General features: G+C 35.4%; 1 long non-coding RNA gene and 1 pseudogene across 2 annotated transcripts in view; one reads left to right on the plus strand and one right to left on the minus strand.

Moving 5' to 3' along the window:
- Window positions 1-17817, minus strand: part of LOC129532143 (uncharacterized) — a 217690-nt gene that overhangs the window by 20860 nt on the left and 179013 nt on the right. The gene's annotated exons all lie outside the window — the stretch shown is intronic.
- Window positions 13416-14611, plus strand: LOC101151754 (hsc70-interacting protein-like; annotated as a pseudogene).

The following is a 17817-nucleotide window of genomic DNA, read 5'->3' on the forward strand; positions in this document are numbered from 1 at the left end:
TGGGGAAAGGGCACTCTATTCGACAAATGGTGCTGGATAATTGGCAAGCCACATGTAAGAGAATGAAACTGGATCCTCATCTCTCACCTTATACAAAAATCAACACAAGATGGATCAAGGACTTAAATCTAAGACCTGAAACTATAAAAATTCCAGAAGATAACATCGGGAAAAGCCTTCTAGACATTGCCTTAGGTAAGGATTTCATGACCAAGAACCCAAAAGCAAATGCAATAAAAACAAAGATAAATAGTTGGGACTTAATTAAACTGAAGAGCTTTTGCATGGCAAAAGGAGCAATCAGCAGAGTAAACAGACAACCCACAGAAAGAGAGAAAATCTTCACAATCTATACATCTGACAAAGGACTGATATCCAGAATATACAATGAACTCAAACAAATTAGCAAGAAAAAACCAACAATCCCATCCAAAAGTGGGCTAAGGACATGAATAGACAATTCTCAAAAGAAGATATACAAATGACCAACAAACATATGAAGAAATGTTCAACATCACTAATTACTAGGGAAATGCAAATCAAAACCACAATGTGATACCATCTTACTCCTGTAAGAATGGCCATCATCAAAAAGTCAAAAAAAAAAAAAATAGATGTTGGCATGGATGCAGAGAACAGGGAACACTTCTACACTGCTGGTGGAAATGTAAACTAATACAACCACTATGGAAAACGGTGTGGAGATTCCTTAAATAACTAAAAGTAGAACTCCCATTTGATCCAGCAACCCCACTACTGGGTATTTACCCAAAGGAAAAGAAGTCCTTAGACAAAAAAGAATCTTGCACACGCATGTTTAGAGAAGCACAATTTTCAATTGCAAAAATGTGGAACTAACCCAAATGTCCATCAATCAACGAGTGGATAAAGAAACTATGGTTTATGTATGTGTGATAGAATACTACTCAGCCATAAAAAGGAATGATTTAATGACATTTGCAGCAACCTGGATGAGGCTGCAGACTATTATTCTAAATGAAGTAACTAGAGAATGGAAAACCAAACATTGTATGAATTCACTTATAAGTGGGAGCTAAGCTATGAGGATGCAAACGCATAAGAATGACACAATTGACTTTGGGGACCTAGAGGGAAAGGGTGGGAAAGGGATGAGGGATAAAAGACTACAAATTGTGTGCAGTGTATACTGCTCGGGTGATGGGTGCACCAAAATCTCACAGATCACCACTAAAGAACTTACTCATGTAGTCAAACACCACCTGTTCCCCAGTAAGGATATGGGAGGAATTATGGAAATAAATTTTTTAATGAATACACAATAAATAAGAAGCAGCAAGAATATGAATAAGAAGCAAATAAAAACAATACATTTAGTAGAATTTCATTTTCTAAACTTTAAAAACAGGTAAAATCAAGCTACATTTTCTAGAAAACATACATGATGAAAAAATTTAAAAGAAACAAAGAGGGTGCCATAGAAGTCAAAATAAGTGTTATACTTAGAAGAAATGGAAGGGATCACAAAAAGTTTTTTGACTTGGATCATCGTTACCTGGATGTATACTTTAAGTTATATAGTGATTTGTACTTATTATATTTATGTATATTTTAAATGAAAAATATTATAAGAAATCATGATACAATTAGTTTACACTCTTGAAGTATAATCTCAGAGTGGGAAATGCCTTACTCACTACCATATTTTATCTAATCTATGACACTATCATTTTTCGGTATCACCAGTATTTTATACCAGAAGAAAAGAAAAAATATCTACCAGTTATAAGACACATCCTAACATCAAGGATACTAACTTGTGAAAAAATGTAGGTCTTTCTCTTAATCACAGCTATATAATACTGTCTCAATAGAGTGTAGTTATTTTATCTCAGCTTCTTATTCAAAATGAGTTGAATGCTTTTGCAAAATTAACTCAAATACTATGAACTAAAGATCCTTACTCCAACAAATATATTCCAATTTACATTTTTATTTGCCATCCCAATTCATTTAACAAAGTAAAATGCTCAGATCATTTTAAAATAGAAAGTAAATACAACACTCCTCCTAAGACAGAACTTGAGGAAAAGTCTTTCTGATTACACTTAGATAGTTACACATTCTAATAAAACGAGTCCTTCTTATATATAAAATGTCAAAGCATATATAAATAATTTATATATAATTATGTATATGAAATATATAGTATATATGGCAATAATGTATATTATTATACTTTTATTAACATATAATGTATGTATATATATTAATTTATATATAAAATGTCAAATTACTTCGTGTCACTTTTCTACATTTTAAATCGATTTCCCCTGTTTCCTTCTATCTTTCCCTCATTGAAGTTCTTCTCTCAAATATGCAAATACTGCATCCCCTTGGGACAGTTTAAAATCAAAATTAATTATGCTAATTATCTCATTTGGGTTGACCTGATTAAATTTAATTAGTTGGTCTTGTTAATTCTAAACATTATCCTCTGGGAAATTTTACCTTTTGGGTTAAAGTTGTAGAAAATTTAAGTACCCACTCACCCTAACATACTTAGAAAGCATAGCACATGTAGGTGTTCCAATGTTGTGTGTATAGTCATCTAGAAATAGATGATACCTCTAGCCATTGATTTTGTTAAAATGTAGATTTCTGGTGGCAATTTACTGAGGTAAATGTCAAGGTTTTAATTAGTAATTATATTCTTCCATTTAAATAAAGTCACAAAAATATAAAATCATGATATTCTATGTGACTAATACTCTTAATAAACTGTTTTATATCCTTATTAATTTTTAATTATTTCTGGAATGTTGTTTTGTGTACTATTGACTCATTCTTAGCTCTTGTGCTACTTCCATTCCCTAATACCTTTCCTCTTTTTACTCTCACTGTTCCATTTCATGGAGCATCATTGCCTCAGCCTAACAAAATTAATTTGTATTTCTGAACGTTCTTCTCTGGTTTCACTTTTCTTCTCTCATTAATGCTCTCCCAGGTGGACTTCACTCACTATATAAATGGCTTTAATTTCTATGTATGGCCTGGAAAGTACTTAAATCTTCCTTTTTCAGTCTTGAACTTCACCTTGCAATTCATACATATATCTAAAAATCTGCTCAATATATCAACATTGGTGATCCGCAGTCATCAAAAACAAAACAAAACAACAACAACAAAAAAACATTCAAACACTGTACTTATCATCTGTACCTATTCTCATTTTTCAGGTCCTAATTATTTCTCACCTGCACTATTTCAGTAAACTTCTTGTGTCTCTTCTTAATCTCCTATCCTCCACCACCTCCAAGTTCATTACGTCCTCTAACACCTTCGAGTAATGATCTGGTTTGCTTAATTTGAAAGAGTAAACTTGTTTGTGTCACTTTCTGCTCCTTTGCTTAAGATAAAAAAAATCGATCTTTTTCACCTACAAATAAAGTCTAAGTGACTCAGCAAGAATCTGTAAGTCTAGGTCCCATTTAGTGACCTTCTCCTATCAGGGCTTCATTTTGAAATGTATACTTTAAATGATAGCAAGCCTTTTGTATTTCCTGGCACAGAAATTTAAGTTTTGAACATCAATGAGTGTGTTGTTTATTGCTGTCTATGCCTGATGTGCTATTCTTAACTTTTTAATGGTTTTTATACGCAGTTAATATGTTGTCATTTGCTAACAATAAGACAAAAAGTGATTTAAACAATACAGGTATGTAGAGAGTTAAAACAAAATTATCCTAAGCATGTCTCCTATCCTACTGTTCCAGTCAGTAATCACTGGCTTAAAAAAAGTGATGCATATCTTCCAGACTTTATGTAACTACCTATCTATCTTAAAAATTTGGATTTTTGCTCACTCCGTGTCAGATATAGATATATCCTGATGTGTGTGTATATATATGCATACATGTATATGCATACACACACGTATATATGCACATGCATACACACATGTATATACGCATATGCATACACATACATGTATATATGTATATGCATACACATACATGTATATATATGTACATTTTTTCTTTTTATAGTTACAGGGTAAGGCATACAGTATTATTTGATCATTCTGCTATTGGCAGATATTTGGTGGCTTTTCTTTTGGTTTATTATTATCTTCTTTTGGCTTATTATTATTATTAGTGCAATGAATGGTCTTGTATTTCCACTGGCCAAACTGGATTTTTTATTCCAGTTTTTAAAAAAATCCAGTCTAATATGCCTCTCATAAATATCTACTGATTACATGATATATATAGAGACAGCATTTTCTATTAAAAACTCTTTAAATATTATTTTGCAAATGACTTTGTCCCATATTAGAAATAAACTATGACAGTAATTACTTAAGAGATTTGATAAACAATTGCATGCATTATTTTGCTACATGTATATTTTTAATTATTTTTAAAAGTTTTTGGCCAGACATGGTGGCTCATGCCTGTAATTCCAGCACTTTGGGAGGCTGAGGCAGGTGAATTGCTTGAGCTCAGGAGTTTGTGACCAGCCCAGGCAACATGGTAAGACCTAGTCTCTCATTAAAAAAAAAAAAAAAAAAAAAAAAAAGGTTCAAGTTTAGTCTAATTTTTTTTAAATAATTTGAATTAAACAGGAAGTGTGATCATTGTTTAATGCCATTTTGGCCAGATTATTTATCAGAATACATAATAAATAAATGTTATGAGAACTCTATTATAAATGAAATATATTTGAGAACCATTAGATGTTGAACGCAACAAGAAGAAAAAGAAAAATACATTTTTGTGTGAATGGAAAGAAATACACTTCCTTCCTGGTTCTATTAGTTCTATTGGTCTATGTCAAAATGTTACAGGATTCTTTCAGTGCTACTTTGCCAGCCAGAAATCTCTGCAGCCAGTAGCACCTCTGCCTGGGCTTTGCTCAGCTCTGGGCTCGCCACTGGGCTCACTCCATTCGCTTGGCCTGGCAGCTTCACTCAGCTTGTGCTACCAGCCTGGATTTGACACCCACTATGGCTCTGTGTTTAGTCTGCAGCTGGGCCAGGCATGCTGTGACCTGCTTCAGCCTCGGGTGCAGGTGTCTGGATAAAGGGAACATGGTGGTGCCCAAAAACTCAGAGATGCCAGCAATTGCAGAGACCCAAGGGGTGCTATGGCTCTCACCCAGTGAGTCCTGAGGTCTGACCCCCGAAGAACTGTTACAGTTCTTGTTTTTTCCCACCACCCACAGTGTGGCACATGGGGGTGCGTGTTACAGCTTACATTCAATCTTGCTGCCCACAGCATGACAAATGAAGGGGTGGCATGTGACACCCAGCAGCTCTTTCTCCCCATTGCTTGGTGAGTGGGAGGGAGGGTTACAGTGTTACAGCCCCTTTCACACTTGCCATTTGGTGGGCTCTGGGTTTTTGTCCCACAGTCAAGAAGAATTAGGTTATGTAGACACTGGTGAGTGAACAAGGTGAAGAAGAATTTTATAGAGTGATAGAAAAGCTTTTGACAATGAGAGGGGACCCAATGTGGGCAACCCACTGTGTGAGAGGGGGCCGAAAAGTGGGTAACCTAAAGTGTGTCTGAGTCCAGGGCTTTTATGGACTCAGAATGGGGGAGTTTGTGTTGATTGGTCCATGGGCAGGCCTGGATAAAGCACCATTTGACTGGCTAAAAGGCACTGAGGAAGTTCTCACTCCAATTGTGGACTTTACCCAGAACTGGCAGCTAGATTTTCAGGCTTTAAATTGTCTTCGGTTTTAAGGTCAGGTTTCACTGGGGACCCGCCCCTGTCTGCCTAGGAATTTGTCTGTCTCCTGCCGCTGTCAAATAACCACAATTTTTAGAATATGTTTGTTATGTTCCACGTTTACAACCCAGGCTTAACAAACTATATTTAAGCTAGATCCTTTATTTTCACACCCATTAGTTTTGTCTTTTTTTACCTCTCAAGCAAATACAGCTGTGAATTCAACTCATTACATGAAAGGTTTATTCACTTTGATTGACGCTCTTTTTAAAAAAATCAATAATAATTGTATATTCTTACTAATGATAATAATAACACATTTAAAACAGAATTATACATTTTACCAGTTTTGTTTACAAAATAAAATATGAGAGTAAACATCTGAAAAAAAATATCCAAAGAAGGCTGGGTGCATTGGCTCACAGCTGTAATCCCAGCACTTTGGGAGGCCAAGGTGGGTGGATCACTTGAGGCCAGGAGTTTGAGACCAGCCTGACCAACATGGTGAAACCTTGTCTCTACTAAAAATACAAAACTTGGCCAGGCGTAGTAGCATGTACCTGTAATCCCAGCTACTCAGGAGGCTGAGGCAGGGAGAATTGTTTGAACCCAGGAGGCAGAGGTTGCCGTGAGCCAAGATTGCACCACTGCACTCCAGCCTGGGCAACAGAGCCAGACTCTGTCTCAAAAAAAAAAAAAATACCCAAAGAACAAACAAGTTTAAGATGAGTAATCACAAATTTTCAAATAAATCAAACTCTCCTAAGTTTACTAGAGATTTTGGTCAAAGGATACAAAATTTCAGTTAGCTGTGAGGAATAATTTCAGTTAGCTGTGAGGAATAATTTCTAAGAGATCTATTATACAACATGGTGACTATGGATAACAATGTATTGTATTCTTGAAACATGCTAAGAGAGTGGACATAAAGTGTTCTCACCATAAAAATACTCCTGTGAGGTAATGTATATGTTAATTATCTAAATTTAATCATTCCACGATTTATATATGCTTCAAAACATCATGTCATACATGGTGAAGACATATAATTTTTTATGTCAATTTGAAAAATAAATAAAAGAAAATGAAAGCAGAATACACAGTTTTGCCTGGAGTGATGACAGGGCTTGGGTCAACTGAAGGCATTTTGCCTAGACACAGAGAAAATCGAGAAAATCACTGGTTCTTAAAGACCATAAGCTCCACAAAAGAAAAATCTAAATTTAACTAAAATTTAACTAAAAATGAATAAACTTAGACTATACAAAACAACTTTTTAGTCTCATAAGGATGTGAAGATGTTTCAACTTGTCCATATTAGCTATTGATAACTGTGGAACTGATGGTTTGCATTTTGCTTTAGTGATATCTGACAGCTGTTCCTTTGAAACTACTGATGTAGCAATACTTCACCTATGGAAACAGAAGAGTATGAGAAGCATTTGCCAATAATGAAGATTAGGCTTTCTGGTTCATGCTACTGAAAAAGATCAAATAGATTTTGTTCATTTTAGACCTTAAATTTCACATAATATAAAGAAACATGTCACATAATTTCCGCTTGGCTTTTTCAAGGATTTTTTCAGAAACAAAATATTGTATTAACAACTGAAAGAAACATGTAAAAGTATTTTAGGAATTATGTCAATAATAATCATAATATTTTCATAAAAATGGTAACAGATATGATGTGACTACGGAAACATAGACCACTTATGATTTAATTATTTCTTGTTTTCTCTGAAATCCTGACTGGTAATCATTAACTTACCATTGCATATGTCTTTTCCATAAAAAAATTCTTCTGCTAGCCTAATATAAGAGTCCCAAGTTTAAAATGCTTTACTGATATCATTTTGTACAATATTTAGAAATATTTTTTAAAAATCATCCTGACTTCTGCTTTTAGATAGATGGAGTACTTCACAGGATAACAATTCTGCTGAGAACCACCTGAAAAGTCAAATTATTTACTACATATACAGAGAGTCACAGAAGTCACTACAAGAAGTAAAATTTTAGAGTATTTCAGAGTCTATCTGAATCTCTTCTGCTGTTTCTGGTTAAACTCCTGTATCTTGTCTAGAGGCTTGAATTCTGGGATTGACCTAGGAAGAAGAGTGCTACAGAGGGACCAAGATGACTCAATGGAGCTTTACATAGTTACAGGGGGCTGGATGGGGAAAACAAACAAGTGAACAAATAAAACCTTCTGTGTTACCTACTACGGCCTAGAAGAGACATATGTTAAAGATGAGGTCACAAAAATGTTGAAAATGAGGGACTGCAAGATATACTGGTAAAATTGAGGCTAAGGCAATACATGTGTATGTAGCTTTACTAACATTGAAAAAAGTGTGCTTCATGTAAAGAAGAGTTGCTGTAAATGAATTTTTTTTTCTTTTTTTTTTTTTTAAGACAGAGTCTCACTCTGTCGCCTAGGCTGGAGTGCAGTGACACGATCTCGGCTCACTGCAACCTCTGCCTCCTGGGTTCAAGCCATTCTCCCATCTCAGCCTCTGGAGTAGCTAGGATTACAGGCGCATGCCATTGCACCAGGCTAATTTTTGTATTTTTAGTAGAGACGGGGTTTTGCCATGTTGGTCAGGCTGGTCTCTAACTCCTGACCTCAAGTGATCTGCCCGCCTCGGCCTCCCAAAGTGCTAGGATTACAGGCATGAGCCACCATGCCCGGCGAAAGAATTTTATATCATGATAAAGGAGTTAATAGAAAAAGACAATATGCCAATCTAAATCTGCTTGCATTAAATAAAGAAACTTCAAAATACTTAATAATCATCAGAATTAGAAGGGATAGGCAATTAATAAAAGTAGAAGACATTAACAAACCTCTCTAAATACCTGTTACAATTAGTAGACAAGAACTAAATAATCTTCTATAGATTAGAAGATCTAACAAACATAATTAACAAATTCCCTATGTAAAATGCCGTCCCCAACAACCTCAGAACTTACCTTATTTTCAGATGCTAATGGATAATTTACCAAAAGTGGCCAGATGTTGAGACATGCAGAAACCCCAAAAAACTTTAAAACATTGAAGTTATTTAGATTATGTTCTCTTACCAGAGTGGAATTAAAAGTCAATAACAAAATAACAAAAATATATCATATCTACCAGAAAGTTATGCAACATGCTTATTCATAGGCAAAAGAAAATATCACAATAAAAATTCAAAAAGAAAGTTGGTTAAAAATATACTTAGATAGAGGAAATAAGTTTTAATGTTGAGTAGCCCAGTAGGGCAACTACAGTTAACAAGAATTTATAGTACATTTTCAAATACCTATGAGGAAAGGTTTGGAATGTTCCCAACACAAAGAAATTATAAATGTTTGAGATGATATATAACCCAATTACCCTAATGTGATTTTTACACATTGTATGCATGTATCAAAATATAACATGTACCCCATAAATATATACAACTCTTATGTATCAATTAAAAAATCACTTTCATTTTAATGAAGACAAGATATATCAAACTTGTGTAATGCAGCTAACATATGGTTCAGAACAAGTTTGTAGCTTTAAATGTATAAATTAGAAAAAATATATAATTTTCTAACTCAAGAAGCTAGAGAAAGAATAGCAAATTAAAATTTATAGGATGCAAAGGAAAAAAGCTAAGAATATAAATTATTTTAAAAATGCACAATGAAAGAAATGTAAAAGTCAGGCTTTGGCTCTTTAAAAGAATAATAAAACATTAAATTTCTAGAACTGCTAATCAAGATATAAACTGATGCCAAAATCTGACAAGGATGTAACAAGAAAGATTAAATTAGAGTAATCCTCATGAATATAGACACAAAAACCCTAAGCAAAAGAGTAGAAAATTGAATCCAGTGATATATGAAAACACAATTATTTAAGCACTAACTTCAAGGAGCTAGAGAAATAACAGAAAATAAAATTTAAAAGAGTTGTAGAAGAATAGAAATACCATTCAAGTGTAATTTTAATTCAGCAATGCAGGGAAGGATTTAATTTCTAAAATCAGTCAACATTATTCACAACATTAACAGAAAAAAAAACAAAAATTATTCAAATGTCCCAATATATGTAATAAAAAGCATTTGGCAAAATTCAACAAATATTTACTAAAGGGAAAAAAAAGAATGAAAATTAAACTAAACAAAAATCTCTCAGAAAATGAGATGAATCTGAACAATAATCTGACCAATAGTGTCTCCAGATTACCTCCAGCAATCGTGTGTAATAGAAGAAAAATACATCACTAGTTATTGAGACCTATTATAATTCTATAGTAATTAAAACAGTGTGCTATTGATTCAACGATACAAAATAAGAGACTTGAGAGTCTAGAAGCTCACCCCCACAATATAGTCACATAATTTGTGACAAATTGCTACAATTCAGTGAGCAAATAATAGGATATATATATATGTAATTATAACCCACTATTTATATTTGTATACATATTTATTTATAAAATATACATATGTATGTATTAATATGTTTTAGAACAGTTATACGTTCATCACAAAATTGAGTGGAAAGTACAGAGAGTTCCCATACACTTCCTGCCCCTTACACATACACACCCTCTCTTCCTGTCAACATCCCATGTCACAGTGGACACTTGTTACAATTGGTGAACCTTCATTGGCACATTGTTAAAGTTCACACTTGGTGTTGTACATTCTATGTGTTTAGACAAATTCATAATGATATTTATGTACCATTACAGCATCCCACGGGGTAATTTCACCACCCTAAAATCCTCTGTGCTTCACCTATTCATCCTCGCTCTCCCCAACCCCTTGCAACCACTGATCTTTTTACTCTTCAAAGTTTTGCCTTTACCTGAATGTCATATAGTTGGAGTCATGCATTATATATCCTGAGGAAGATGTGAAACAGCAGCAACTTTGCTGCTAAAAATAAAAAATGCTGCAGCAACTTTGGAAGACAGTTTGGCAGTTCTTACAGAACTAAACTTATTCTTACTGTATGATCCATCAGTTGTGCTCCTTGGTATTTATGGAAAATATTTGAAATCTTATTTCCACACAAAACCTTGCACATGAATGTTTATAGCGGCTTCATTCATAATTGCCAAAACTTGGCAGCAACCAAGATGTCCTCCAGTAGGTGAATGAACAAATAAACTGTAGTACAACTAGACAATGAAATATTATTCAGTAGAAGGTGAGCTATCATGTCCTGAAAAGATATGGAGAAATCTTAAATGCATATTATTAGGTGAAAGAAACTAAATGGAAAAAATTGTCTTTTTAACAAATGGTGTTGAGTAGGCAAAGAGTTTGTAAACAAGACCAAAAAAGTGCTAAACATAAAAGAAAATATTGATAAATTGAACTCTATTAAAAATGTAAAACTTCTATTAATCAAATGACATTAAAAGTGTGAGAAGTCAATACATACAATGGGAGAGATATTGGCTACACATATAGCTTAAAAAGAAGAGAGAGATCCAAATATATACAGAACTCCAAATATATAAAAAACATCAAAATGAGAAGGACAAAAAATATAGAGAATAGGGAAAGGACAATGTAATACAAATATACACCCATCAGAATGGCTGAAATAAATATAAACCAATGACAATATCAGTCACCTCTTCCCTCAGTTGGGATAAGTCTGAGATATTCTACTCTATCTCTCCCAGAATTTCTCAACTGGATGGAAGAAACAGTAATTACTTGATAATGTGCCTGCTATGGTCTGGATGTTTGTATTCCCCCCAAAATTCACATGTTGAAACCTAATCCCCAGTATGATAATATTTGAAGGCAGAACTTTTTGGAGGTGATTAGAACATAGGGGCAAAGCCCTCATCAATCAGATTAGTGCCCTTTATAAAAGGCCCCAGAGAGCTTTCTCGCTCCTTCCAACATGTGAGAACACAGTGAGAGGGTGCCATCTGTGAACCAGGAAGAGAGCCTTCACCAGACACTGAATCTGTTGGCACCTTGTTCTAAGACTTCCCAGCCTCCAGAGATATGAGAAATACATTTCTGTTTTTAAGCCACCCAGATTATGGTATTTTGTTGTTGTTGTTTGACCACAAAGATATTTATTAAAGTTTATTTTGAATTCGGAAAAGAAGGAAACATTCTAGATGTTTTAGACTTAATACTAAATAAAATTATGGTATATTCATTTTGCAGAACACCATGTAGCCACTGTGGAAATGAGACTTAACTAAATGGGCATGATGGCTGTTATTAGGGTGATGAAAATCTTCCAAAGCTGACTTATGGTGATGGTTGTCACACTCAGTAGAGTTACTGAAATAATTTAATTGTATGCACAAAATGGGTGAATTTTATATTATATATATTTTTTTACATTTGGAATTTTTTTAACTTTTATTTTAAGTTCAAGGGTACAAGTGCAGGTTTGTTACATAGGTAAGCTTGTGTCATGGGGGTTTGTTGTACAGATTATTTCATCACCTAGGTATTAAGTCTACTACCCATTAGTTGTTTTTCCTGATCCTCTCCCTCCTCCCACCCTCTGCCTTCTGAAAGGCCCCAGTGTATATTGTTCCCATCTATGTGTTCATGTGTTCTCATCATTACCTTCCACTTATAAGTGAGAACATGCCATTTCTGGTTTTCTGTTTCTGTGTTAGTTTGCTAAGGATAATGGCCTCCAACTCCATACATGTCCCTGCAAAGGACTTGATGTCATTCTTTTTCATGGGTGCATAGTATTCTGTGGTGTCTATGTACCACATTTTCTTTATCCAGTCTGTCACTGATGGGCATTTGGTTGATTCCATGTCTTTGCTATTGTGGATAGTGCTACAATGAACATACGTGTACATGTGTCTTTACAATAGAATGATTTATATTTCTTTGGGTATATACCCAGTAATAAGATTGTGGGGTTGAATGGTGTTTCTGTCTTTAGGTCTTTGGGGAATGACCACACTGTCTTCCACAATGGCTGAACTAATTTACACTCCCATACACCCTTCCAAGACTGAACCAGAAATAAATTGAATCCCTGAACAGACCAATAATGAGTTCTGAAATTGAGGCTGTAATAAATAGCCCACCAACCAAAAAAAGTCCAGGACCAGATGAATTTGCAGCTGAATTCTACCAGATGTACAAAGAAGAGCTGATACCACTCCTACTGAAACTATTCCAAAACATTGAAAAAGAGAGACTTCTCCCTAACTTATTCTATAAGGCCAGCATTATACTTATAAGCAAAACCTGGCAGTTATATAACAAAAAAAGATAATTCAGGCCAATATCCTTAATGTAATGAACATCAATGCAAAAATCCTCAGCAAAATACTGGCAAATTGAATCCAGCAGCACAAGAAAAAGCTTATCCGTCATGATCAAGTAGGCATCATCCCCGGGATGCAAGGTTGGTTCAACAAGGTTGGTATCAAAATCAATAAATGTGATTCATCACATAAACAGAACTGAAGACAAAAAACATGATTATCTCAATAGATGCAGAGAAAGCTTTTGATAAAATTCAAAATCCATGCTAAAATCCCTTAATAAACTGGGTATTGAAAGAACATACCTCAAAATAGTAAGATCCATCTGAGTCTGCTCTGACTTGTGGCAGCCGCCCCCTTCTGCACAGTCATGCCAAGTCAGCGCCTGGGTCTGGAACCCGGCCACAGCCCCTCAGCTTCGCCCACCGCCTCCTGACCATGGAACCCCGCAAAGTGAACAAGTTTCGGGCCTTTGTGAAAATGTGTAAGCAGGATCCGAGCATTCTGCACACCGAGGAAATGTGCTTCTTGAGGGTGTGGGTGGAGAGTATGGGGAGTAAAGTACCACCTGCTACTCAGAAAGCTAAATCAGACGAAAATACCAAGGAAGAAAAACCTGATAGTAAGAAAGTGGAGGAAGACTTAAAGGCAGACAAACCATCAAGTGAGGAAAGTGATCTAGAAATTGATAATGAAGGTGTGATTGAAGCAGACACTGATGCCCCTCAAGAAATGAGAGATGAAAATGCAGAGATAACAGAGGAGATGATGGATCAGGCAAATGATAAGAAAGTAGCTGCTACTGAAGCCCTAAATGATGGTGAACTGCAGAAAGCCATTGACTTTTTCACAGATGCCATTAAGCTGAATCCTCACTTGGCCATTTTGTATGCCAAGAGGGCCAGTGTCTTTGTCAAATTACAGAAGCCAAATGCTGCCATCCGACACTGTGACAGAGCCGTTGAAATAAATCCTGATTCAGCTCAGCCTTACAAGTGGCGAGGGAAAGCACACAGGCTTCCAGGCCACTGGAAAGGAGCAGCCCATGATCTTGCCCTTGTCTGTAAATTGGAGTATGATGAAGATGCTAGTGCAACGCTGAAAGAAGTTCAATTTAGGGCACAGAAAATTGCAGAACATCGGAGAAAGTATGAGCAAAAATGTGAAGAGTGAGAGATCAAAGAAAGAATAGAAAGAGTTAAGAAGGCACGAGAAGAGCATGAGAGAGCCCAGAGGCAGGAAGCAGCCAGACAACAGTCAGGAGCTCAGTATGGCTCTTTTCCAGGTGGCTTTCCTGGGGTATTGCCTGGTAATTTTCCTGGAAGAATGCCTGGAATGGGAGGGGGCATACCAGGAGTGGCCAGAATGCCTGGGCTTAATGAAATTCTTAGTGATCCAGAGGTTCTTACAGCCATACAGGATCCAGAAGTTATGGTGGCCTTCCAGGATGTGGCTCAGAACCCAGCAAATATATCAAAATACCAGAGCAACCCAAAGGTTATGAATCTTATCAGTAAATTGTGAGCCAAATTTGGAGGTCAAGCATAATGCCCTTCTGATAAATAAAGCCCTTGCTGAAGGAAAAGCAACCAAGATCACCTTACAGATGTCGCAATAATACAAACCAGTGTACCTCTGACCTTCTCATCAAAAGATCTGGGGTGCTTTGAAGATAATTCCTACCCCTCTCCCTCAAATGCAGCAGAAACATTTTACAGTGGTTTGCCATTAGGGTATTCATTCAGATAATGTTTTCCTACCAGGAATTACAAACTTCAAACACCTTTTAAACCTTAAAAATATTTAAAACAAATTTAAAGCATCTGTTAATTATCATATTTTTATTTACTAGCCATTTTGGACTTTTTTCTTTGAATTATTGGTCAGGGAAGATACGTATGTATGGAAGATTATTGCTCTAATTTGAGTGAAATAAAAGTGTATTAGTGTGAGGCAAACATAACTCATTTGCGGATAAAGTTTGTGTTGGATATATGGTTCCTGAAGCATTTTGACTTGTCTTTTTAAATACTTTATCTTTTTCTTTAAAGATTTATATCAATAAAACTAATTGGGACCACCACTATTTCAGTAGGACCTGGGTAGGGACTGGAAGTACTTGGCAGGGCAGCAGCAATCTTGCTGTCCTTTATATAACATGCATACTTTTGCAGGTTGCCCTTAAATCTTACACTGTGGTGAATTTTTTTGTAATCCTGCAGTACAGTTGGAGTACTTAGTTCTGCTCTCGTCCAATATATCTAATAAATATTTCATATTATTTCCACATAGGGGAAATAAGGGATTACTTTTCTTTTCATATGTCTTTGTTTAAAATTATCTTTCCTAGTCAAAAAAATGCCCAACTCTGTGTCTGCTTTCTGCTTGTTAAATTTTTCTGCCTTACTTTTCTTGGGCTAAAGACAGGCTTTTTCCACCAGCATCATCACTGTTATCATCATTAACAGCATAATTTTAGAAGCATATTTAATGCTGAGTTTAATTTAATATGTAGTATATATGGTAATTGTATTGTAATACCCACAACAACTGTAGTTTCTTACTTGGCCATGAGAATGCTTTTTTAAGTGTTAGACTTCCACTCTGGCAAAATCTTGTCATATCAAAAGACGTCAGAAAGAGGGATTCCCTTTGGTGTTTGGTCTTCTACTTAGAAAACACCTAGTGCAGTTAGAGTTTATCTTGTAGTATTCCTCTTTGTATTCTGAAGATAATAAGGTTTGAATTAAATTGATCTACACAGAGGGGAACCAATTTTTTTGATCCAGTGTGAATTATAAATGAGATAATTCAGTTATTCATTGTGGAATTCTTGAGACTATGAAAGGCTCATTGTCTTTGTATTCAGCTCTTCCTTAAATAGTGTAACCATACCCCCACCTCTGCTTGCTTTCTTTCCCTCCAATGATAAAGAAAATGATAAATTAAAAAAAAAGAGCCATCTATGACAAACCCTCAGCGAACATCATACTGAATGGGCAAAAGCTGGAAGCATTCCCCTTAATACTTGCACAAGACAAGGATGCCCTCTCTCACCACTCCTATTCAACATAGTATTGGAGTTCTGGACAGAGCAATCAGGCAAGTGAAAGAAATAAAGGGCATTCAAATAGGAAGAGAGGAAGTCAAACTATCCCTGTTTGCAGATAACATGATTCTATATCTAGAAAACCCCATTAACTCAGCCCAAAAACTTTTTGTTTGTTTGTTTGTTTTATTATTGTTTTGGTTTGGTTTTTTTGTTTTGTTTTGTGGGACAGAGTCTCGCTCTGTCACCCAGGCTGGAGCGCAATGACACAATCTGTGCTCACTGCAACCTCCACCTGCCGGGCTCAAGCAATTCTCTGGCCTCAGCCTCCTGAGTAGGTGGGATTACAGGTGCCCACCACCATGTCTGGCTAATTTTTGTATTTTTAGTAGAGATGGAGTTTCATCATGTTGGTCAGGGTGGTTTCAAACTCCTGACCTCAAATGATCTGCCCCCCTCGGCCTCCCGAAGTGCTGGGATTACAAGTGTGAGCCACTGTGCCTGGCCAGCCCAAAAGCTTCTTAAGCTTATAAACAATTTCAGCAAAGTCTCAAGTCACAAAATTAATTTGCAAAAATCACTAGCATTCCTATATACCAACAATAGTCAAGCTGAGTGCCAAATCATGAACGAACTCCCATTTACAATAGCCACAAAAAGAATAAAATATCTAGGGATATAGTTAGCCAGGCAGGTGAAAGATCTCTTTCATGAACTACAATGAAAAAATTGCTCAAAGAAATCAGAGATGACACAAATGGAAAAACATTCCATGCTCATAGACAAGAAGAATCAACATAGTTAAAATAGGCATACTGACCAAAGCAATTTATAGATTCAATGCTATTCCCATTGAACTACCACTGGCATTTTTCACAGAACTAGAAAAAAACTATTTTAAAATTCATACGGAAGCAAAAAGAGCCTGAATAGCCAAGGCAATTACAAAAAGGACAAAGCTGGAGGCATTGCTCTATCTGACTTCAAAATATACTACAGGGCTCAGTAATCAAAACAGCATGGTACTGGTACAATAACAGACACATAATGGTACTGGTACATAACAGACCAATGGAACAGAATAGAGAACCCAGAAATAAGACTTCACACCTTCAACTATCTGATCTTCACCAAATCTGACAAAAACAAGCAATGGGGAAAGGAATCTCTATTCAGTAAATGGTATTCGGAGAACTGGCTAGCCATATGCAGAAGATTGAAAATGGACCCCTTCCTTACAACATATACAAAAATTAACTCAATATGGATTAAAGACTTAAACATAAAACCCAAAACTATAAAAATTCTGGGAGACAACCAGGCAATACAATTCAGGACATAGGCATGGGCAAAAAATTCATGACAAAGACACCAAAAGCATTTGCAATAAAAACAAAAATGGACAAGTGGAATTTAATTAAACTAAAATGCTTCTGCACAGCAAAATAAACTGTCATCAGAGTAAACAGACAACCTACAGAATGGGAGAAAATTTTTACCAACTATGCATCCGACAGTGGTCTAATATTCAGCATCTATAAGGAACTTACACAAATTTATAAGAAAAAAACTAACAGCCCCACAAAAATTGGGCAAAGGACATGAACAGACACTTTTCAAAAGAATTTGATATTTTAAAAATAGCTCAATAAATTTGTTAAAAACAAAACCAAAAAATATTCCTATTACACATGCACATATACATACATGATTACCTCATGAATGCATAATTTTGATTATATATGCACATACTTTTAATCTTAGTGCAAGCAAAATTTTAAATCTATATGA

Source organism: Gorilla gorilla, chromosome 11, assembly GCF_029281585.2.
Source record: "Gorilla gorilla gorilla isolate KB3781 chromosome 11, NHGRI_mGorGor1-v2.1_pri, whole genome shotgun sequence".
NCBI lineage: Eukaryota > Metazoa > Chordata > Mammalia > Primates > Hominidae > Gorilla > Gorilla gorilla.